At 39.2% G+C, this 25,437-nt stretch overlaps 1 protein-coding gene across 2 annotated transcripts in view; it reads right to left on the bottom strand.

Moving 5' to 3' along the window:
• DGKB (diacylglycerol kinase beta) overlaps positions 1–25,437 on the bottom strand; it is a 733,919-nt gene that overhangs the window by 673,101 nt on the left and 35,381 nt on the right. The window contains exon 1 of one of the 2 annotated variants that reach the window (XM_033930986.1): positions 5,193–5,223. The exons of the other annotated variant lie outside the window; for it this stretch is intronic. The gene's annotated coding sequence lies outside the window, so the exon portion shown is untranslated. Of the gene's footprint in view, positions 1–5,192; positions 5,224–25,437 lie in introns of those variants that run through there. 2 annotated transcript variants of the gene reach the window in all.

Below are 25,437 nucleotides of genomic sequence, written 5' to 3'. Positions count from 1 at the left end.
GACACACATTGAAACAATGGGACTTCATAAATCTAAGCTACAGCCTGTGTGTATCTTCTCTGGTCTTCAACAGAGCTTATATATTAATTCTAGTGACATGAGAGAAGGCCTACTCCTGTTTCCAGTGACCTCAGCACAAAACACATATTTAGTCAATATATTATCCCCTGTTTGTTTTATCTGGTTTGTGTTCTGGCTTCTCCAATTGTAATTTTATCTAGCCATTTAAACCCTCCTCCTTTGCCCTTGGATAGGTCCTTATCTTATAAACAAACCCTGACTAGTAAATCCAGAGCAATGGAATGAAAATATAATGGTTATTTTATTTTTCATGCTTGCCCATTCTACCACATAGCTGTCCATTTTTAATAGGCTGCCACTCCCAGGTTCAAAAGAGCCTCATCACTTACGCAGGTCTGAATAGAAAAACTGATTGACAACATATTTTCTAAGCTGGATTTTATGACAGAAAATGAATACCAACATTGCAATAGGTTAATTCAGTTCTGATAGACTAACTCAGTGTCTATCATGAAGAAACCTTTGATTGGGATGATTTGAATTGATGTGTATAAATAGAACTGTCATGATGTTGAGCCTATATGATAGCAGAAAGAATTCAGATTGTTCACTTCATTTATTTTTCCATAGAAATGAGAAGTCCAGTACCCCCTGAAGCAGATTGGCAAAACATTGGCCATTCCTGGAATTGAACTGATTGTGAGCAGCAGGACAGGCTTAGACTCTCTATAAATAAGGTACACACATACACGAGGGGCCGCTGAAAAGTTCTGAGCCCAACCAACAAAGTTGGAGCAGTGTCCATTGAGGGCTATACACTAGTCCAGCAATTTTCCATTTTTTTAAATTTCATGACCATTTAGAGGTCGCTCGACGATTTTTATTTTAATATATAAAATGCAAATACAAAATGTATATTACTTTTCCATCTAAACCTGAATTATGAACAAATGCACATGGAAAGAAGTTAAAATACATTCTTTGTTACAGCTGAAAATAGACTTGTTGGCCTAATAATTATTATATTACATTGTTTAATGTTCAGTGATGACTAGTAACTAATGTCATTAATCCACAGTAAATACAAAATGTTTATGTACAAACACTGTAAGGTGGTCCTACATTCAGTCAGTGTTCATCAGTATGACTCTGGAGCAAGTTGGATAGGTCTTTCTGTGCTGATCAACAAAGTGAAAATGGTGCTACTTCTGCACTCACTCAGTTGCCCCTCCTATCTCTCTTTGCTTAGCTCCCCCTTTGTATCTCTCCCCCCCCCCCATGAGCTCTGCTCAGCTAGTAAGTCCCTCCTATCTGTGCCCTTCTTTTCAAATGCCAACTCCAGACTCCATCCCTTCTACCTTGCTACGCCGTATGCCAGGAACAAGCTGCCCGAATCCCTATGGTGGGCTCAGTCTCTGACAGTGTTCAAGGCAAAGTTAAAAGCCCACCTCTTTGAGAGTGCTTTTAATTCCTAACTCCTCTCACCTTGGGTTCTGCATCCCCAACCTTATATGTCATGTCTGTCTGTCCAAGTTAGATTGTAAGCTCTTCCAAGCAGGGACAGTCTATAAATGTCAAATTGTACAGTACTGCGTACACCTTTCAGTGCTATTTAAATGATAAGTAGTAGTAGTAATTGCTCTTTTAGCAGAGTTGTTGACTACTGTTATTGATGATAATGAGTACTTCAAATACTGGCAGTTTGGATCATCTCTCCAGTTTGCAGAATCTTTAGAAATTGTTGAGCCTTTTCTTGGCCATTTTGTGTCAATAAAACTAAAAATGATATAAGTTCGCTTTGTTATATATGATGCCAGGCCGATGGGACTGAGTGATTCGGAAGGGTAGTCGAGACATTTTACCGTACTTATGGAATGTGGAAGCTGAAGGTTTGCTATCATCTTGGACTTTATTTCATTGCTTAGTCTTTCATCAAAAAAGATGAGACCATCCAACATTTCTGACAAGAACCATAGATGTCTGGTGAATGTTGCAGCAAAACTGGAGAAAAACCTCTGCACAAAGCGAAAGCAAATAAAACAACAGCAGAGAGAACCGAGTCATCAAACTGAAGAGTAAACTTAAATAGAAGATTATGCAGTATAGGACTGAAATGGGCCTGACACAGACTGTGTTTCGGCTAAAAAGCCTGCATCAGGAGTCCAAATATTTCTGATGTATCCGAGAAATGATAATGACAAAATGTGAAAAAAAATTTATTTGAAGTAGTATCTCCATAGCCTGGATTAAAATGGCCAATGTTGACAGCAACTGAGTAAAGTTGAATGTTGTTGATACAGCCTTGGCAATAGCCTTGTTTAACATTTCTGGAATTCAAAAATCAAGTCATTAAGTGGTGCTTTTACAGGATGAGGTAATTCGTGCCAGTAGTAGATTTATTGTACATAAAAAAAAAAACTAATTATTTGATGCTCTGCCTTTCTATGGCAGTAAGAGAGAATCACTGCTGGAACATCATATTTTAATTCTGTAGATAGCCTTCACCATTCACCGTGCATGGTAGAAAGCCCCATGCGCTTGAAATTATGGCTTTGCCTTATCTGTATCCAAGAAGTTGCCAAGAAAAATTAAACAGAACTCAAGAAGCTCATTGTAGTTTTCCCTTGGATGTGATGCATTCAAGGCAGTTCTTTCCAAAAGAGTGACATGTCTGCATCAAACATATCGTCTGCAGCATCCTCATATGAATCCTGTACTATGTATGGCCAATTTTGCTGAAATCTGGTCCTCCACTAACTCCAAACAGTTGGGCGATGATGCTTCCAAGCACCAGTTCCATCAAATAGTATCAACATGCTAACTCCTGTCCTACTGATGATTCAATGAAGGTGCACGCACCATTCTTCAGGCCTATATTACTCACAGTGATATTGAACACCAATCCTTGAACTCATCATTGAAGACTCCACTCATCTAGTATTGCAAGGCAGGCTTCAGCTTGCTGTTTGACAGTTCTACAACCAATTTTTGGAACTCTGAGTAACCTCTCTTCTCTGTTGCCAGTGACAAGTACAATACTGCAATTCTGTCAACCATTTACCATGGTCTTATGGACCACCTTAATTTATATACATTGTTCATAAGACTTTGGTAAAAATTCAACCTTATTAGAACATGCATCCATAAGTCTGAATATGTTCTACCTCATGTAGAGAAGATATGGTTAACAAATATATAAAGACTGTTGACAGAAATTTAAAATTTTTAGCTAATGGCTGAAAGAAATTATGAACTTTACACTCCATCAATATTCCCTGTAGCATTTTCTTTCTGATTTGCATAAATATTCCCATGAAAAATATATCTGTGAACTTTTTAGATAGGGGAATATTTCACTTACCAGAATTGTATACAAAATGAGAAAGAACAAATAATTCTTTAGAAAATACTCTTCTTCGTAGCATTATCATATGATACTATTCTATTCGGTACATCAGTGAGAACAAGGAGTCAGATTTCATCAAACAACAATAAACTTTTTTTTTTTTAGTTCAAAAATTTTTATTGAGTTTAATAGATGAAGTACAATAAATGTTAACAAGGCAAGAAACTATTGATTATGACTGAGGTCGCCATTCAAAATATCACAAGTAATTGGAAAAACTGCAGTAGATTAAATTATACCTTCTGGTGGAATTTGTTATGTCACATTTATAAAATGGAAAGCATAATTGCTATTCAAAAAGCGTATTATAATAAATTTATAAAGATTTGGGGGCCATTGACAACTTACTGTAATGAGTAGATACCATTTTCTATTGAAAGTATATTTGCAAATGGGGGAGGAGGGTGAATTAAAATTTTACTGTAGGTTTAATCAATAGAAAAGAATATTTCTTTTTGTATATTTTTGATTAATTGGTAAAGAAAAGGATGGGTGGGGAGGGAATAAATGTATTTATTTGATGTTATACTAGAAAGAAATTCAAGTGATGTATTTAATTTTAAATGTTTTATTATTTGTACACTTGTTGTAAAATTAAGAAATGTATAAAGAATTTAAAAAGAAAATACTCTTCTCAAAAAATTTTCAAAAATCTTAATCAGAATTATTCAGAGGTGTTATTCTACTGTGAGAAGCTCATAACCATCTTAATAGTTTTCAGTTATTTTCAAAGGGCACAGAGCCTCAGATCCCTGTGTGTTGTAAAACCTTAACAATCATACTAGAAAGGGAATTAACCTCACTGACTCATGATCCCCCTCCTGCCCTTATCTGTTAACTATTATTAAACCATAGACGTTGCTCAAAGCTATTAGAAAAAGCACTTATCCCCTGTTTTAAAACTAGATGCAAACTAGGCATATGGCTAGGGCCCAAAATGCTTAGGACAAACGTCAAACTCTGGCCGTGGGCCAAATCTGGCCCGCGGGGTACTGAAATTTGGCCTCCCAGACAATTTCCAATTTCCCCTAAAGCTGGCCTGTCGGTACAAGCGCCACATCATCTGTAGTTTCACACAGCCTGCAGAGGATCGCTGGTTGGCAGCAGTGATCCTAGCAAGCCGCTGTAGCCTCAGCTGCATGTTCCCTCTGGTGCGGTCCCACCCTTCCTCTCACGTACGGGACCACAGCTGAGGAAAGGTATTTTGGGGCTGGTATTCTTAGGAAGTTATCATTTAGTCAGGCAAAAATCAAAACAAAATTATATATAAATATTCAATATAAAATCATTAGAGGTATCATTTTAAATAAACTGGACATATTTCATGCGCTCCCACCATTAGTTAAGCACAGGTTTTTTCATCATTTACCCCAAAGTAAGTGAATAATTATGCAATATTATCTGATCTCAGTTAACAATCCTGATACTGGTGTTTCAGAAACAGCATAGCTTTGTCTTTTTTATTTATTTTGTTTGCATCACAGAGCCGGTGTGGGGTTGGAGAGGTTGTAACCCTATACTTCTACTAAGACTAAGGGGTTCTTTTATTAAGGTGCGCATTTAAGTGTGTGCTAAATCAGTTAGCATACCTTAATAAAAGGACCCCTTTGGCCCATGACTTAGCCTTTTTTTTTCAGATTTCGTCCCTTTATGTGATTAAGTTTGACACCCCTGGCTTAGGAGGTCCCTCTCAGTTGTGCTATTTCAAGTTTAGCTCTGGTAGTCAGCTCCTAAGAGAAAAGGAAGGACCTGAACCACTACTTACCATAGAGGTTTATCTATTCCATGTCCTTTGTGTGTTGTCCTCCAATCAGGAGAGAGAATTTGAAAGCAGAACTTCTTTCCCACTGCTTTTCCCTCTGCTGTTTTTCTTTTCAGGACCCATTTGTAGGGGTTTTAAAGTATGTTTATATTACAGTGGGGGCTCAGAAACTTGTTAGCCTAGACATAGAAAAAAAATTTAATACAAACTGAATGCTCTTCCAACTGTGGCAAGGAGTTCCCTAGAGAAATGATTCACTGTTATCCAATGTGATACAAGCGGTGCTGTTAACACTCAATTGTGAATCCTTGATCTATTTTCATTCCATAGGGTAATAACAGCACGAATAAATTTGGATTGTGATTCAGCAAATGTTATCTGTTACTGTTTGCCCTTGTGACCGTTTTTATATTGGACACTTTTCAAGGGCAGTGAAAACGAGACTCGAACATAAATCAAGGATTCACAATCGAGTATTAATGGGACTGCTGGTATCACACTGGATAACAGTGAATCATTCTACTGATGACATACATTGGAGAATCTTGGATAAAACTGAGATGGGTGGTAATGTGGAAACTTAATAAAGTGCAGTGGTGGATTTATACCTTAAAACCTGTAGCCCTGGGAGGTTTAATTTATTTATTTATCTATCTATATTGTTTTCCCAGGGGAGCTCAGAATGGTTTACATGCATTTATTCAGGTACTCAAGCAGTTTTCCCTGTCTGTCCTGGTGGGCTCACAATCTATCTAATGTACCTGGGACAATGAGGGATCACAAGGAGAAGCGTGGGTTTGAACCCACAACCACTGCGCCACACTCTCCCCTCTTGAACAAATCTGATAAGTTTGGGGGGTCAGGAGACTAGGGTTTTAAAAGTAGTTCTTGTTTAGGGTGCTATTTTTAATTAGCATATGGAGGAAGAAGGACACACTTTATTTATTAAGGTGATGTGGGTATAATGTTGGGGAAATTGGCTTAGTTACATTGATAAAGCTGTTGTGAAATATGGGCCATGTCAGCTGTGGGGTCCTGATTTAAATTATGGGAGTTGCTGCAGTATCCATCAGTCAAAGATAAGTGCATCTAAATAATAAAGTACATAGATGTTGGATGTTTCAATATATATTGATAGTAATAACAGACCAGATTAAGATGATGATATGGATGAATCACAGGTTGAGTTATCTACATGAAATGAGTCACCACTGAGGCCTGTTTTACTCATATACTGCATCACCATTGTTATGAAATAAAATGGCACTGAGCTTTAAAATTATTAGTTTGAGGATTTGGATTTTTGCTCCTACCAGTATATCAGATCTTTGGAATTCAAACTATATATTTACAGAATAACACTTAGGCAGTCTTTGGGCATTTATCACATTTATGTGCATACACAAGTGCATACAGTATATATCATTATTCTAAATGGTTTTTTTGTTTACTTACCCCTCCTTATACAAAACCATGAAGGAGGTTTTTAGCGACGTCCGGTGTGCTGAATTCTCCGCACTGATCCAACGGTCATAGAGTTCCTATGAGCGTCAGAGCAGTGCAGAGCATTCAGCGTACCAGCCGTCGTTAAAAACCTCTTAAACGGTTTTGTAAAAAAAAAAAAAAAAAGGGGGGGGGTTAGTTTTAATCAATCCTTTTTCAAAATTTAAAATATTTTAGAACACATCTCTTTTCCATTTATAAAATCGATCTGGGACTCAAATCAGACAGGTTTTGCTATCTGGCTGTTTCAAGGATATCCCCTGCAATACAAAAATAGTACTCAATTCTCTCAAATTAGACTTAAAGATCCAGCATATTTAATTTTTTTTCCAGCATATTTCATTTTTAACTCTTTGGAACCTTCCTTTTGTTGAAAATATTGCTGACACACCTAAATTTACCGAGTCTTGCCATCAAGAACATGAGCGTGGTTTGAAAAAGAATTTCCTTACATTACTCGTAAGTTTTCCTCCCCTCACCCTCAATTTATGCCCTCTAGTTTTACCACTTTCCCTTCTCTGGAAAAGATTTGGTTCTCTATTAATACCTTTCAAATATTTAAACATCTATCATATCTCTCCTGCCCTCCTCTCTTCCAGAGTGTGGAGTCTTTTCTCATACTTCTTTTGGTTCAAAGCTTTTACCATTTTTGTTGCCTTCCTCTGGACCGCTTCAAGTCTTTTCATATCCTTCACCAGATATGGCCTCCAAAACTGAACACACTTGTATTCAAAGTATCATCTCGCCAAAAACCTATACAGGGGCATTAACACCTACCTTCTTCTGCTGGTTACTCCTCTTTCTATACAGCTTAGCATCCTTTTGGCTACAACCATCACCTTATCATACACCTTAAGATCCTCAGACACGATCACCCCAAGGTCCCTCTCCCCATCCATTCATATCAGCTTCTTACCTCCCAGCACATATGGTTCCCACAGATTTCTACCCTCAAATGCATCACTCTACAATTATTCACACTGAATTTCATTTGCCAGATGTTAGACCATTCTTCTAACATTTGCAGATCCCTTTTCATGCTTTCCACTCCCTCCAGGAGCCCATTCTGTTACAAATCTTTATATCATCCTTATCTTCTAACCCTTCAGCAAAGTCACTCACAGCCATATTGAACAGAATCAGTCCTAGCACCAATCCCTGAGGCACTCCACTACTCACCTTTCCCTCCTCCGAGCAAATTTCATTAACCACCACCCTCTGACATCTGTCCATCAACCAGTTTCTAATCCAGTTCACCAGTTTGGGTCCTAACTTCAGCCTGTGAAGTTTATTTAAGAGCCTCCTATGGGGACCTGTGTCAAAGGCTTTGCTGAAATTTAAGCAAATTACATCTAGCGCACATCCTCAATCCAATTCTCTGGTTGCCCAGTCAAATAATTCAGATTTGTTTGGCACGATATATCTTTAATAAAGCCATGTTGCCTCATATCTTATAATTCATTAGATTCTAATAATTTTACTATCCTTTCCTTAAGCAACATTTCCATTATTTTTCGAATAGCCAATGTGAGGCTTGCCGACCTATAGTTTCCTGTTTCATCTCTGTGACCACTTTTGTGAAGAGGGACCACATCCACTCTTCTTCAGTCCCGCGCAACCTCTCCCATATCTAAGGATTTATTGAACAAATCTTTAAGAGATGATCAGATACTAGGTCAAAAGTGATGTGCAAAATTTCTGTGTCTTTATACTTCTTGACTTTGTGCCAGTGAATTTACCACTCTCGAACAATGCTGTTCAAGCATCGACCCCTGCGGAACTCCGCTCGTGACCCTCCTCCAGTCCGAGTAGTGGCCCTTCATTCCAACCCTTTGCTTCCTGCCTGCCAACCAGTGTTTAACCCATCTGTGTACTTCCCCTTCCACCCCGTGGTTCCACAGCTTCCTAAGTAGCCGCTCATGGGGTACCTTGTCAAAGGCCTTTTGGAAGTCGAGATAAATTGATGTCTATGGGTTCCCCTTTGTCCATCTGGCTGTTTACCCCCTCAAAGAAGTACAGTAAGTTTGTTAGCCACAATCTTTCTTTGCAGAAGCCATGTTGGCTCTCATTAGTCTATTTCTTTCAATGTGCTCACAGATGAGAGGAGTTTTTGCTTCTATAGAACCAATGTGGATGTAATAAAAAGCTGAATTTGACATGCCACCCTCAGCATCTTAATACATTTTTCTATTGCCTTTTCAAACCTTACTCTTCTTCAGCTTAGAAACCCTGAGAGTTCACTCCAGAAAATCTACAATACAGTTTGTCTTTAGAAAACTAGTCACACCGACAACTGCATAAATTATTGATGTTGTTTTGTTAATGAATCACGCAAACACCCCCATACTTTCAAACTGCACATTTTAATTTTAGGCAAGGCATGGGATAATTTGACAAACAAATTTATACATAAAAGGTTAATGCAGAATATCTGTTCTTTTTATTAGTAGCTTTGACAGCAATTGCACTGGAAGCTGTACGTGAAACATAAGAAGTGGCTACAGTGATGAGTAATGGGCTTACACAATTACACTGTAAAATGAAAAATAATGACAGTATGTAAAAGCTTTTAACTCAAGAAAATAGCGGCATGTATTTAGCACTAACTTATGCATTATGCTGTTGCTACAAAACATTTTTACATTTTTAAATGCTCGGAAGAAGAGTTAAGTGAAAAGTTATAGATTAAGTTAGTACACTTTAGGCTTGATCACCTCCTCCACCTCCAAATCAGAGTTTGGGAAAGCATAGGATCCTGAACATTCCCACAGCTTTGCACAAATAAAGACGTCACTAGCCTATGTTTGAAACATTCAGCTGAAAGTCCTTGTGCATCTCAAAGAATTCTCTCTCAGGATACTGTCATTTCTCTGGCTTAATAGTATTCTTTGAAGACAGTTCACTCTGAATCATTTGATCCTAGGTGACTACTACTATTTATCACTTATACAGCACTGAAAGGCATAAGCAGCGCTGTACATTTAGACATTTAATAGACAGTCCCTGCTCAGGAGAGCTTACAATATATCTTGAATAGTCAGACATGACATATAGGGTTCCTTTTATCAAGCACGCGTAATAGCACACATTAAACCACCGGCTGTACTAGCCGCTAACACCTGCCTTGAGCAGGCGGTAGTTTTTTGGCCAGCGCAGGGGTTAGCGCATGATTAAAAGTCACACGCACTAACCCCGCTAGCGCGGCTTGATAAAAGGAGCCCATAGTGTTAGGGATGCAGAACCCAAGGTGAGAGGAGTTGCACATTGAGAAGAATAACCGGAATCACAGTTACCGAAGCTAGGGTCCACCTTGGGGGTTAGCGTCCAAGAAAAGGATCTGGGTGTCATCGTAGACAATACGATGAAACCTTCTACCTAATGTGTGGTGGCGGCCAAAAAAAAAACCAGGATACTAGGAATTATTTAAAAAGGGATGGTTAACAAGACTATGAATGTTATAATGCCCTATATCGCTCCATTGTGTGACCTCATCTGGAGTATTGCGCTCAATTCTGGTCTCCTTATCTCAAGAAAGATATAGCGATGCTAGAAAAGGTTCAAATAAGAGTGACCAAGAGGATAAGGGGGATGGAACTCCTCTCATATGAGGAAAGACTAAAAAGGTTAGGGATCTTCAACTTGGAAAAGAGACAGCTGAGGGGAGATATGATTGAAGTCTACAAAATCCTGAGTGGAGTAGAATGGGTTCAAGTAGATTGATTTTTCACTCCGTCAAAAATTGCAAAGGCTAGGGGACACTCGATGAAGTTACAGGGAAATACTTTTTAAACCAATAGGAGGAAAAAATATTTCACTCAGAGAATAGTTAAGCTCTGGAACGCGTTACCAGAAGTTGTGGTATGAGTGGATAGCGTAGCTGGTTTTAAGAAAGGTTTGGACAATTTCCTGGAGGAAAAATCCATAGTCTGTTATTGAGAAGCCACTGCTTGCCCTGGATCGGTAGCATGGAACTCCTTGGGTTTTGGCTAGGTACCAGTGACCTGGATTGGTCACTGTGAGAACGGGCTACTGGGCTTGATGGACCATCGGTCTGACCCAGTAGGGCTATTCTTATGTTATTATGAGTTAGGAGTTGAAAGCAGTCTCAAAGAGGTGGGCCTTTAACACTGCCAGAAACGGAGCCTGCAGTGGGGATTTGGGCAGCTTGTTCCAAGCATATGGCGCAGCAAGGTAGAAAGGAAGGAGTCTTGAGTTGTCTGATGAAGATAAGGGTATAGATAAGAGGGTCTTATCAGCTGAGCAGAGCTCATTGGGGGGGGTGCATAGAGGGAGATAAGTGAAGAGATATAGTGAGAGGCAGCTGAGTGAATGTATTTGTAGGGCAGTAAGAGTGTAGATTGACTGTTGGCATTCTCCCCCTGACCTAGTTTTAAAACTAAGTTGAAGGGTCATCATATCTTAACTGGAACCAGTGATCTAGAATAGTCAGATGAGGATGGGGTGCCATATCCCAAAGAACCTGGGTAGTTTAAAATTAATAAAATAAGTTGTTGGTTTGTTTTTTATTTTGCTTTAAGTATGATGGTGTTATGAAACATGGTTATTAAAGCCAAAGACATCTTAAGAAAAAGAAAGGACATAGGAGATACAACATGACATCTTGATAGAAAACATAGAAACATAGAGTATGACGGCAGAAAAGGGCTGGTGGCCCAACAAGTCTGCCCACTCAAGAACCCTCCCTCCCTTGAGAATCTATCTGTTAAGCATAACTCTGTAGCAACCCCACCTGTTTGTCCCATCGACTCTTGAAGTCGAGCACGCTACTGGCCTCGACCACCTGGCGTGGAAGACCATTCCATCGATCAATCACCCTTTCGGTTAAGAAGTATTTCCTGGTGTCACCATGAAATCTTCCCCCCTTAAATTTTAGTGGATGCCCTCTTGTCACCGTGGGACCCTTAAGAAAAAAGATTTCTTCCTCCATTTCAATGCGGCCCGTGATGTATTTGAATGTTTCTATCATGTCTCCCCCTTCTCTGCGCTCCTCTAGAGAATATAAGTGCAATCTGGTCAGACGTTCTTCATATGGGATATCTTTAAGTTCTGAGACCATTCTAGTGGCCATTCTCTGAATCGACTCCATTCTCTTCACATCCTTTTGATAGTGTGGCCTCCAAAACTGGACACAGTACTCGAGGTGAGGTCTCACCATGGATCTGTATAACGGCAGTATGACTTCAGGCTTTCGGCTGATAAAGCTCCTTTTGATGCAACCCAGCATTTGTCTAGCCTTTGCTGAAGCTTTCTCCACCTGATTGGCAGCCTTCATATCTTCCCGGATGAGTCCTCCCAAGTCCCTTTCTGCAGTAGTTCTTAGTAAGTTTTCACCGTTCAAGGTGTATGTTCTGCATGGATTTCTGCTTCCAAGATGCATTACTTTACATTTTTTGGCATTAAATTTCAGTTGCCAAGTACTGGACCATTGTTCCAGTGAAAGTAGGTCCTGCTCCATAGTGTTGGGCCTGGTTGCGCTGTCAGGTTCTGTTGCCCTGCCCACAATATTGCATAGTTTAGTGTCATCGGCAAATAATGTAATTTTGCCTCGAAGTCCCCAAGTCAGATCCCTTACAAAGATATTAAATAGCATTGGGCCCAAGACCGAGCCCTGTGGCACTCCACTGGTCACTTTCGACGTTTTTGAGGGAATACCATTTACCATTACCCTCTGAAGTCCTCCACTAAGCCAGTCTTTTACCCATGCTGCCAGTGTTTCTCCTAGTCCTAACAAGTTCATCTTGTTCAATAACCTAAAGTGTGGGACACTATCAAAAGCCTTACTGAAGTCTAAATAAATGATGTCCAGGGACTCACCCCCATCCAGTTTTTTTGTTACCCAGTCAAAGAAGCTTATCAGATTGGATTGACAAGACCTTCCCTTCGTAAAGCCATGCTGGTGGGGGATCCCTTAATCTTTCATCATCCAGAATTGTATCCAATCTGTTTTTAATCAACGTTTCCATGAGTTTACTCACTACTGATGTGAGACTCACCGGTCTATAATTTTCAGTCTCTGACCTGCATCCCTTTTTGTGGAGCGGGATAACGTTGGCAGTTTTCCAGTCCAGGGGCACTCTTCCCTTACTTAGGGAAAGATTGAAGAGCTCGGTTAACGGTTCTGCCAGGACATCTCTCAATTCTCGAAGTACTCTAGGGTGTAGATTATCTGGGCCCATAGCTTTGTTTACTTTTAGTTTTGATAGCTTGTGGTAGACGTTGCACGCAGTAAATTCCATGTCCCGGAATGGGTCCTCCGAGCTCCCTTTTGTCTGTAGCTGGGGACCGGATCCTGGCACTTCGCAGGTGAAGACTGAGCAGAAGTAGTTATTGAGTAGTTCTGCTTTGTCTGCGTCTGAGTCTGTAAAGTTGCCGTCAGGTTTCTTTAGGTGCCCAATACTGCTTGTGTTCTTCTTCCTGTCGCTAACGTATTTGAAAAGGATTTCTCCCCTTTCTTTACCTGCCTAGCTATGTTTTCTTCCATCCGGAGTTTGACCTCGCTGACTTTCGTTTTAACTTTTCTAGATTTTGCCAGATAAGTTTCTTTAGCTTCCGGTCATTGTGATTGTTTGTAGGTATTGAAAGCTTTTTTCTTTTGTTTTACTAGTTCTGAGATCTCCACGGAGAACCACTGTGGTTTATTTTTTCTGCGTCGTTTGCTCACGGTTTTTATGTATATGTTGGTTGCTTCTTGTAGGGTAGATTTCAGAGCCGACCATAGAACCTCTACACTGTCCGTCGTGCTTTGGTTTTGCAGTACTTTGTAGAAATAGTCCCCCATGCCCTGAAAGTTAGTTCCTTTAAAATTTAGGACCTTAGTCGATGTATTTGACCTAGTGGTTCCTTTCTTGAGGTAGAACCACACCATGTTGTGGTCGCTGGAGGCCAAGGTATCTCCCACTGATACCTCTGTGATACTGTCTCCGTTGGTGAGCAATAGATCCAGGATTGCCTGATCCCTGGTGGGTTCTAATACCATCTGCTTGAAGCATGCTCCTCGCATGGAGGCTAGCAGCATCTTGCTGCTGCTGGTTGTAGCCGCTGCTTTGTTCCAGTCCATATCTACCACTTCCCCAGAATATGAGCAAGAAACATAAGGGTAAGACACAGGACTTTCCCTCAAAGTCCCAGATCTCTACCTTTTGCTGGCAAACTACTACCACTGAGCACCTTACCCAATTTGGAGTGCAGGCTCCTCCTGCTGACAGCATGGAAGTGGCAGTTAGGAGATTCCAGCATGGCACTCGGCATTGTGTTATGGCAGGCACCTTCTCTACCTGCCTCAGCATCACCAGCTGCAAATGACCTGCACATCACATGACAGCACAGCTCCTGGGGAGGGGGGCTCCCAGCTTGACAGTATGCCTGAATGCAAGGAGATTATTTCCAAATATGGTGGCCTCAGTCATGAGTACATCAATTCTTGGTTTTGAAGTTGGAAGCATAGAGTTATTTGGTAAGCCTCAGCAAGGAATTTTCATGGAAACTATGGCTGCAGTAATTTCCTTGGTTAAACCAGATTCCATTATCCTAGATAGTGAGGCCCTTACAACTTTGCACAGTACTATTGCTAAATATATAAAATGTGGTGGAAATTTCCTATAAAACTTCAGTTGAAGTAACAGAGGATATTAAATCACTCCAGGTAAAGCTTAATAAAGTTGAGGAAGATACGGGCAGTGTAAAGAGGATTCAGATTACCTTAATTACAGATAAAGAACTGACATATTGGAAAATTGAAAACTTTGAGAATTATACAAGATCTCTGAATTTTTATTTTTTTTTCATTTACAATTTTGTACAAGCAAAGTGAAAGTCACTTGTTAAGAAAAAACACACCTCAGAAATCAAACACCAAGATAAAAACCAGATAAGACCTGAAAGGAAAGAAAATAAGTGCTATATGATCCCCAAATATAAGGAAAAACTGAAGGAAACATCCTTTGAAGCAACAGGTCAATATATAAGGAAATAAGAACTCCCTCAGCTCCTACCTAGACAAACATGGCATAACTTCATACAGCTATGCAGATAACATCACTATTCTCCTCCCCTTCGACCACCCAGAACCCACCATGACAAGCACAATACACAGAACACTCGAAACAGTAGCAACATGGATGACAAAGCACAAATTAAAACTTAACCCTGACAAAACAGACTTCATCCTCCTAGAAAACAACAAAACTCCAACCTTAACAAATCTAGTAATAAACTCAATCTCATACCCAATTCAACCCACACTAAAACCTCTGGGAGTAATAATTGACAGAGGCTGTACCATGCAACCACAAATCAACAAAGTAATAAAAGCATCATTCGTAACCATGAGAAATCTAAGACAAATCCGAAAATTTGCCAGGAAACAATTCCTACTTTTGGTACAATCTCTTATCCTTGGACTAATAGACTACTGCAACATACTATACCTCCCATGCCCAGCGACCATGATAAAACAATTACAAACAATACAAATTACAGCCCTAAGACTCATCTACTCATTGAAAAAATATGACCATATCACAGAAGCATACCATGACTCACACTTGCTTCCAATACAAGCAAGAGTACACTTCAAATTCTACTGCCTACTTTTCAAGGCTATTAACGGAGAAAGCCCAATGTACTGGAATAACTGACTAACTCAATCCTCCTCAACCAGCCACAGGAGAACCCACTCACCATTCACATACCCATCATCCAAAAATGTCAAATGAAAAAAACTATGACAACCTAATAGCCTCCAAAGCAGCTAAACTGGACAGACAAATCACCATTCTGTTATCGACCATAGACTACAAAACCTTCAAGAAAGAAACTAAAACCATACTCTTCAAAAAATACATAAAACCAATCTAGCATGGCCAGTCTCTACCCAAACCCCACCTAGCCTCTTTATACCCTTAATATACTCTAATATGCGTCTAACTACCCAACGAATTCTAAAATATTTCTAATTACCCAACATTTATCACCTAAGATCTCAACAACTCTTTGGTACTTCTTAAGTAACTATCATGATATCTCTTATGCTATTCCTGTAAAATTTTATGTAATTCTTGATAACTTTTATGTAATACGCCTTGAACCGCAAGGCATTGGCGGAATAGAAATCACTAATGTAATGTAAAAAGAAACCAACAGGAAAGATTCTAAAATAACAGTTACTTCTTTCTAGAACTCCATTGATCAAATCTATCAAAATAATCACTTTGATTATTTAGCCTCAATAAGAAATTGTAAATGATCTAGCTCAAAGAAAATATACTTAACAGCACACTTACAAGGATACAATAATTGATAAGTACCTCCTAGTTCCACTCAGATCTGACAGGAGGGCATGTTTTGTGATCCATGATGCATTTGACCCATGACCTGTAGTGCATTTTAACAGTTCAAACACAGCGTCAGCAGGTAAGGCTACAATTGATGAATATAGGCCTCTTGCTAACTGGCACTGCGTTATTAACTGCCAAACTAGCTTTAATTATGACAGCAATGGTGCAAGTTCTCTTCTTGTTTTATTTTTTATGATTACTGTGTGCAATTTCCATTCATTCATAAATGGCAGAAAGACATGCATCACAATTTTAATGGTCACAGTACTACTACGTGCAAATCGTGTGTCATGCGACTGCAATAACAAAGACTACATGTACTGTCTGCCTGAGCTAATAACTGTTCCAAAATCACTTGATCAGCCTATTTTTGTACCCCTCAAGCATGATTTAACAGTTTCAGGATACATACCGTTGTGATGTAATTATGTGTTGAGCATTGAATGAGCTGAAGAAGTGTCTCTCACATCCAGCTGAAGATGCTGGAATTGCATGAGTCATCTAGGGATTTTCTCGTAATATCTTGCAATGGAGATCCCACTACTTCAGAAAATAGACATTGTTGACCTAAACAATTAGGGCTAGGTTCTTTATAGGACCTCTATATTAGGTGCCCTAATCAAGGACACCTAGCGACGCCTAACTTTGGAATACATGTGCAACTTTTTTAAAAAATTGGCTTAATTGGCATCATAATTGACTACGCCAGTTTTCAGCCAATTAAATTAAATCTCCAATTAAAATTCCACGCAAAACTCATAGGACGCTTAGTGATGCCTAAGTCAAGGTGCCTAACGATGCCTATCTGAAAAGTAGGCTTGATTAGAGGCAAAGAATAGACTTGGATGATTTAGGCATCGCTAGTCTTCCTAGTTAGGCGCTGGTAACTTAGGCCAAGTAAAATCTAGCCTAATAGAAACATTCTGGCAGATAAAGGCCAAATGGCCCATCCAGTCTGCCCGTCCGCAGTAACCATTATCGCTTCCTCTCTCCAAGAGATCCCACGTGCCTATCCTGGCTTTCTTGAATTCAGACACAGTCTCTGTCTCCACCACCTCTTCCAGAATACTGTTCCACACATCTACCACCCTTTCTGTAAAAAAAATTTCCTTAGATGTACTGGTGCCTACCACGAGGATGCCTAGGCACTACTAGGCAGGATTCTATAAAGGACACCTAGCGGTTTATTGACAACTGCAGCGAGCAGCGCCGACAATGTAGGCACTCTTAGATACCATATAAAGAATCTGGCCATTAGTGCATTTACATAAGCAGAACCTAATTAGTGCAAGAATACTGCGTGCAAAATGGATGGTGGTTAGTACTTACACAGTATTTTTTTTAAAATGATCACTTGCTATTGGCAATATTAGCATATGGACATTAATACAAAAAAATAGAAAATCATTTTAAATGTGACACGACCCACCGCTGAGAGAATCACTTGCTGCCTCTCTAGTTCTGTGGCCGTGCTGCCGAAGGGTTTGTCAGCGAAAATTTATCAAAGGAGAGAAAACCCGGTCAATGAAATTTGACTCCACCAAAATAATTAACTAAACCAGCTGAAATAGAGCTTTGGTTAAAGCTAAAATCAAGTATTGTACTTATACTTGATAAACAGATTCTAGTAAAGTACAAAGAAATTTAATTGCACTTGAATATTAATTACAGTCAATCCTTTGTTTGCGAGTAACCCGGTTTGCGAGTGTTTTGTAAGACAAGAAAAACATTCTCACAAAACTTGTCTCGCAAACCGAGTGTTGACTCAATTTGCGAGCACCCCCCTCGAGAACCGACATCGCTCCCCTCTGCTTGAACCAGCAACCCCCCCCCATGTGCAAACCAGCACTCCCCACCCGAACAACCTACAGCCTACAGGAAGTGCCGATGCCGCTTGAAGAACTTCCTGCCTCTGCCGGGCTTTGATCATGCATCTGCGTATGCTCAAGGCCTTCTAATTCTCCAAAAGCAAAAGCAAACCAAAAATGCAAAGAATAACCTACAACTCACGTAAATGCACTGATCCTGCAAATTCTGGAATAAAACAGACGCAATAATCCAAGACTACAACCCAAGGACTTCATCTCACAATGGTGCAGTCTAAGTACAGCAACCCTAGATGAGCTAGCCCCAAAACAAATAAAAAACAGAATCTGCAGACAATCAGATAAGTGGTTCGACAACGAACTACTCCTACTCAAGACAATGCAGACAACTAGAAAGAAAATGGAGAAAAAGTAATCAAGAGCCCACTAAAACAGCATGGAGAAAACTAAACCAACAATACAAACAAACAAAAACTGAAAGAAAGATATACTACTCATACCAAATAGGAACAGAATCTCAAGACAGTAAAAAAACTATTCCAACTGCTAAAAGAACTCACAGACACCAAACCCTACCTAATAATGACACTCCCCCCTCCCTCAGCCACCCTTTTAGTGGAATTCTTCAAAAACAAAATCACAACTACAAGGGCTACAGTCACTGGAACCTCTAGCCACCTAGAAGAGATCTCAATACCCCCCACAGAAAAAGAATCAGTTGAAGCAGACAGAACCTGGTTCCACTTCTCCACTCCATAAACAAACTCTACAATAAATACAGCCACGCAGCCTGTGACCTCAACCACTGCCCCCCATATCTGTTAAAAACAGCCAGTATGTTATTCCGCGCCCTCCTTTTACAATGCATACAAGCCTTGCTCACAGACGGCCTTATCCGGCAAGACCTCAGCGAAATCATCATCACTTCGATCCTAAAAGACCCCAAAGGAGCAATAGATCAACCCTCCAACTACAGACCTATAGCCTCAATAACACTCTACGTCAAGCTAATGGAAGGCCTCGTAGCTAAACTCCTAACCGTATACCTAGAAAACCACAACCTACTCCACCCTACACAGTCTGGTTTCAGAACCAATTACAGCACTGATACACTACTAGGATCCCTCATGGACACTACTAGACAACACCTTAGCACAGGCAAAAAAAAATGCTAATTATTCAACTTGATCTTAACCGCAGCTTTTGACCTGATAGACCATGACATCTTACTTCAAATATTAGACTCAATAGGAATCACAGGCAAGGTACTATCATGGTTTAAAGGATTCCTACAATCCAGAACTTACAGAGTAAAGACAAACAAAAATCAGAACCATGATCCAATCCCTGTGGCGTACCCCAAGGATCACCTTTATCTCCCACACTCTTCAACCTATACATTGCTTCCCTCGGCATCTGCCTTGACAAACTAGGCCTGACCTTCTACAGCTATGCAGACGACATCACCATCCTCCTTCCTTTTGATCAACCGGCGCCCTCCATGACAGACACGCTGCACAGAACACTAGAAACAGTAGCAACATGGATGAAAGAGCACAAACTGAAACTAAATCCTGACAAAACAAAATTTATCCTCCTCAAAAATAGCAAAACCCAAACCTTAACAAACCTTGAAATAAACTCTATCACATACACCATTGAACCCACTCTAAAACTTCTGTGAATGCTGATAGACATGGGCTGTACCATGCAGCCACAAATCAACAAAACAATACAAAAATCATTCGCAGTCTTGAGAAACCTAAGACAAGTTTGAAAATTCTTTGACAGAAAACAGTTCTAGCTAGTGGTCCAATCCCTAGTTCTAGGACTACTAGACTACTGAAACATCCTCTATCTCCCTTGCCCCGTAACCATGAGAAAACAACTATAAACAGTACAAAATACAGCTCTAAGATTTATCTATTCATTGAGGAAATACGACCACATCACAGCAGCATACCTCGACTCACACTGGCTCCCAATACAAGCAAGAATACTCTTCAAATTCTACAGCCTACTTTTCAAAGCCATAAATGAAGACAACCCAGCCTACTGGAACAACCGACTAATTCAAACCACCACAACCAGACATAGGAGAACCCATGCACCATTCACATACCCTCCAATCAAAAACGTCAAACGAAAAAAAAATGTACGATGACCTCCTAGCCACCCAAGCAGCAAAACTAGACCACCAGCTCTCCAATTTACTGATCTCAACTGCAGACTACAGAACCTTCAAAAAAGAAATAAAAACCCTGCAATTCAAAAACTACATAAAGACAAACTAACATAGTAAGATCCATCTCAAGCCCCATTTGCAATCATCTTCACCCTTTATTAGCACCTCTGAAAATGTCCAGACAACTCCTAATGTATTCCTAAATGTCCTGACAACTCAGATGTAATCCGCCTTGAACCGCATAATCGAGGGACATAATCGAAAGGTACGTCTAAGTCTGTTTACGTCCATATCGCAAGTCATCCAAAGTTAAAAAGAGCCTAAGACACATTTTCGAAAGATACGTCCAACTTTTTTTACTTTTGAAAATCATCTAATTATATGTCCTGCCAATCTGATCGTCCAAGCCACTAAATCGTCTATCTTTATACCACATTTCCGTCCAAGTCCAAAATGCCTAGAACAAGCAATGTTGGACATGGGAGTTGTCAGCAAAGTGATGGACTGCACACCCAGACATGGCACCTAAATAGTGGGGTACCTTAAAGAGCATCGCTGTGAACTTCACAAAAAAGGTGCCATGGCTTCTCCTCACTATAGCTCCCTTATAGGTGATGGTGAGCCCCCCAAACCACCTCCAGAATCCCCTAGACCCACTTATCTACCACCCCAATAGCACGTATGGCTGCAAGAGCCACTTATATGCCAGTAAAAAAGGGTTTTGGGGGTGTATAGAGCAGTGTACATGTTTCAGTATCAATGCAGTGATTACAGGGGCTTATGAGCATGGGTCCTCCTCTCCATGGGTCCTTAACCCAACCTCAAGACGATTTAAGCTGCCTCTGGGCTGGACCACTAGGCTTTCCTATGCCAGGTGGCCAGGTAATGATGGTCTGGAGGCTGAAATTTAAAGTTGTGAATAAAATTTTTATGGGGGTGGGGGGGGGTTGGTGATCACTGGGGTAGTGTGTGGGGGTCTGTGTTATGTGTTTGCAGTGCTTATCTGGTGAGTTTAGGTGGGTTTTTGTGACTTAGACCATGTTTTACATGGTCTAAGTCACAATGTCCATGTTCCGTCTATATATGTGTATATATATATATATATATATACAGTATATATATATATATAAAATGTGTATGTATATGTATTTTATATGTATATATATACATATATATATATATATATATACACACACATATATATATATATATATATAAAAATGTGTATGTATATGTATTTTATATGTATATGTATTTTATATATATATAAATATATATATATATATATTATATATAAATATATATATATAATATTTATTATATGTATATAATAAATTATGTATAATATATATTATATACATAATTTATTATATACATATACAAATATATATATATATAATTTGATAAACCAATCCCAATATACAACCCACCCCTCCCTGGATGTGTAACTGATAGCCAGAAATAAAGGAATAATGAACTGTTTAATTAGAATCAATAAAATTAGTTAATGAGCCCCATGTCAGATTGAACCACTTATTACCTTTTTGATCAGAAAACATTTTCTTATATCGGTAACATAAGCATAACGAATTCCACCAGAATATGAAATTTAGTTGGTCATAAGTTTTCCAATTTTTCATAATCATTTGGATGGCTACCCCAGTCATTATGCCCAATAACCTGTTTTTATGCCTGTCTACTGGAGATGTAGGAAATAAGAGCGTCCCACATACTACCACTTTATGTGACAGTGTAATCACAGTCTCCAGAATCAGATTAATATGTCCCCAAATAGATCTCCAGAAGTTAAGTATCAAAGGTCAATAGAATAATAAATGATCCATTGTCTCTATATCCAGGTGACAGTGCCAGCATCTATTTGACTTAGAACTATCTAATTTCTGCAAATGAACAGGGGTCCAAAAACATCTATGCATAAAAAAAAAAATAAAAAATACAGTACCAGGGGGATGTCAGTGATCACTGGGGGAGTGTGTGGGGGGTCTGTACTTTGTGTCTGCAGTGGTTATCTGGTCACTTTGAATACCTTCTGGGCACTTAGACCTGTTTTTAGATCACCTAAGTCATAACATATAAGTTCAGTCCAGGCAGCCTAGTAAAACTTTTGATTATCCCTGCAGGTCGACTAAGTTTAGGTCGGCCCACATCCCACTCTAACCACTCTTTTAAAAATACCCATTTCAGCTCTTGGCACACAGCAGGATTCAGAAGCCTAAAAAAAGTCTCTGGGTACGTCTATAAACCCGTTTCGATTATTGGCACTTAGACGACTTGTCTTTTAGGTCATCCAAGTGCCGATCTGGGCGGGTTTATAGATGAATTTCTGTCTTGATTATGAGCCCCAAACTGTATCAACAGCTGCTTTAAATCCTGCACTTCTGTTCAAACTAGCACCACATTCACATGAATGCACTAACAAATAACTGTGTTTTTAATAATTAAAAAAAACAACAAAAAACTGGTTAATTCTGAACTTAAGTGTAATTGACCGGGCAAGGCATTCCAGAGCCTAAACCCTGCTATTGAGAACATAGAGAAGCTCTAGTATCTGCATTATGTACTTCCATCTCTCCACAAATTGACAACCGCATACCATGTTCTGACCTTAATGATCTTCCTGGTTGATATATCTCTAATTGTTGAAATCATACATTGGCTGAATGATATAAAACTTGGTGAACTATCAATGACACCTTATACTAATTTTTTTTTTTTTATGGGTAGCCAGTGCAATTGTTTTAAAATAGGCGTTCACATGTTCTGAATGTGAAACATCAGTAATCAACTGCAAAACCCTACACTTTGTATTAGCTACGCCATGAAACAGGGAATTACAGTAATCCAATCTAGTTAGTATCATTCCCTGGACAACAGTCCAAAAGTCATAAGGAGATAACCACAAGTGTGCAGTTACAGGAAGTTTGACAGATAAAATTAGGACAATCTTTTTTGCTGTCTGATCTGCTTACTTAACTGGTTAGCGGCAAGCTGCTAATCGCTTAAATACCAGCTCAGCCCAAGATCCATATAAGTGCCTCTGAATATCGGTGGCCAGGGGGCTGAGTGTCATTTAACTGGGCAAGAGCCTCTCCTGCCAAGTTAAATAGAAACATAGAAAGATGATGGCAGATAAGGGCCATAGCCCATCAAGTCTGCCCACACTATTTACCCACCCTCTTAAATCTACTGACCCCCTAAAGAATAATTGTAATTATACTGTCACTCTACTGACCCGCTCATTCAGTCCTAGTGACCCTATCCCTTGGCATGACCTCGTAGGGATCCCACATAGGTATCCCATAAATGGCTGTTAATACTGGGCCATGAAAAATGCTTGAGCATTTTTGCTGCACTAGTTACATTTAAGAATGTCAGTGTTAATTAGGAAGTGATGTCTCAAGTTAATCTGTTAAATTATTCAGGCATCACGACAATAAAAAGATTAAAAAAAGGAAAATAAGCTATCACCAAGTTGATCCATTATAGCACGAGTTCAGTTATTGGGGGATAGCATCAAAAGTATTGTATATTACAGCAAGATAATAGTTTGCTGCTGAAGCATTCTGTACATATACAGTACTCTGAGCGAAATAAATGCTGTACCACAATCTGATTTTTTGAGCGACCTCAAAACATTTCGAAGAGAGATCAAAACCCTGCTATTCAAGAAATTTGTCCAGACACCTTAACTCTCACCCTCATTCCTCTCCTCCCTGGTAAAATCCCCTCTCAAAGCCTCCACTTCTCTGGTAATCTTTTCCTCTTCTAAATATCAACCAAGATTACAGTCCCCTAAAATGTAAAGCTCCTGGAAATGTCCAGCTTTCCCAATTGTTATCCTATTTGTAATATTGCCTAGAAATGTCCACTTATCTTATTTGTTATCGAATTCGCAATTTCTCCTGGAAATATCCAGCTTTCTTATCTCACTTGTAACAAAAAATTGTAACTATCCTGGAAATGTCCAGTTAGCTCTTTTGTAATCCGCCTAGAACTGCAAGGTACAGGCGGAATAGAAGTCACTAATGTAATGTAAATAATAAACAGAGAAAGCTGTATTGAAGATCCTCCTTGTGCTATTAGTGAAAACATACATTCTACACAACTCACAACACATTAAATTTCTGGCTAATGAGCATCCAGCCTTTTCAGTGGTTATTATCAGGGGAATTCTGATACTGTTTTAAAATGCCATAGATTTTCTCATATGTAACACAATATAATCATCATCTTTTGGTAATAATTAAGAATGCAATACAGAAAAAATATGAATATGCTACATTATAGCAGTTTGAGGAGGGAAGAATTATGAATGGAGTTATAGGGAAGAGAAAATGGAGGTTCTAAGACTCCTGGTATAGCACTTAAGCAAAGTGTGGAATATAGGGGCCCTTTTAATAAGGCGCGCTAACTGATTTAGTGTGCGTTAACCAATTTATTGTGTGCTAATGATTAGCATGCAATAAATGTTAAGGTGCCTATTATATTCTATTGGTACCTTAGAATTTAGCGCATGCTAATCATTAGCACACGCTAAATCATTTAGCGCTCCTTAGTAAAAGGACCCCTTAGTGACATCAGGTATTTCAAGTTAGTTGTCTATGGTGTGCATGCTTTCAAAGAAGAAAATTTTAATTTTTTTTTTAAATCTGTTTGTAGAATGTTTCCATCCTGATGTCAGTTGGGAGGTTGTTCTATGTCGTAGTGCCAAGAAATGTGAAAAGTGAGTCGAATATGCTTTTGGATTTAACCCCTTTGGGAGATAGGAAGAGCAGTTGAAGCAATTTCAGTTTTCTGGCTGACTTAGATCAGGAATTGACAAATAAGTTTATGAGCAGTTCAACGGTTTATGCTCATAAGATTTGGATCATAATGCATGATAGTTTTTAAGGTGATACGAGTTTTGACAGGTAGCCAGTGTAAGGCAATCCAACACTTAACAAATTCTTTATAGTACAATTGTTTCAAAGTTAATACTGCTATGTATGTAACTGGCCATTTCCTGTAACTGAAGCAAAGCAGCACATTTAACTATTTTCACCAAAAACAGTAGGCTAAAGATTGGGTTATAACAATTGAGATCTGTCGGGTCCAAATTAACTATTTTTTATATGTAGGCAGACACTGGTTCTTTTCTACAGTGTAGATACAGTACCAATACTGAACAATATAGGTAAGATGCTTAACAATATTTATGAAAAACAAAAGGCAGTGGGAATGACCAACCAGGTAACCAGGATGATTTAAAAATATATATATTTGGTTTTTATGTGGATTCCTGATGAAACACAGCCTGTGCTGAGTCCACCTTCAATCAAGTTATTGGACTTACAAATAAAGAATCTATTTTCAATCAT

This window comes from Geotrypetes seraphini, chromosome 2, assembly GCF_902459505.1.
Source record: "Geotrypetes seraphini chromosome 2, aGeoSer1.1, whole genome shotgun sequence".
Lineage (NCBI taxonomy): Eukaryota > Metazoa > Chordata > Amphibia > Gymnophiona > Dermophiidae > Geotrypetes > Geotrypetes seraphini.
Note: the sequence above shows the minus strand (reverse complement) of the source record. Positions and strands in the feature narration are given on the sequence as shown.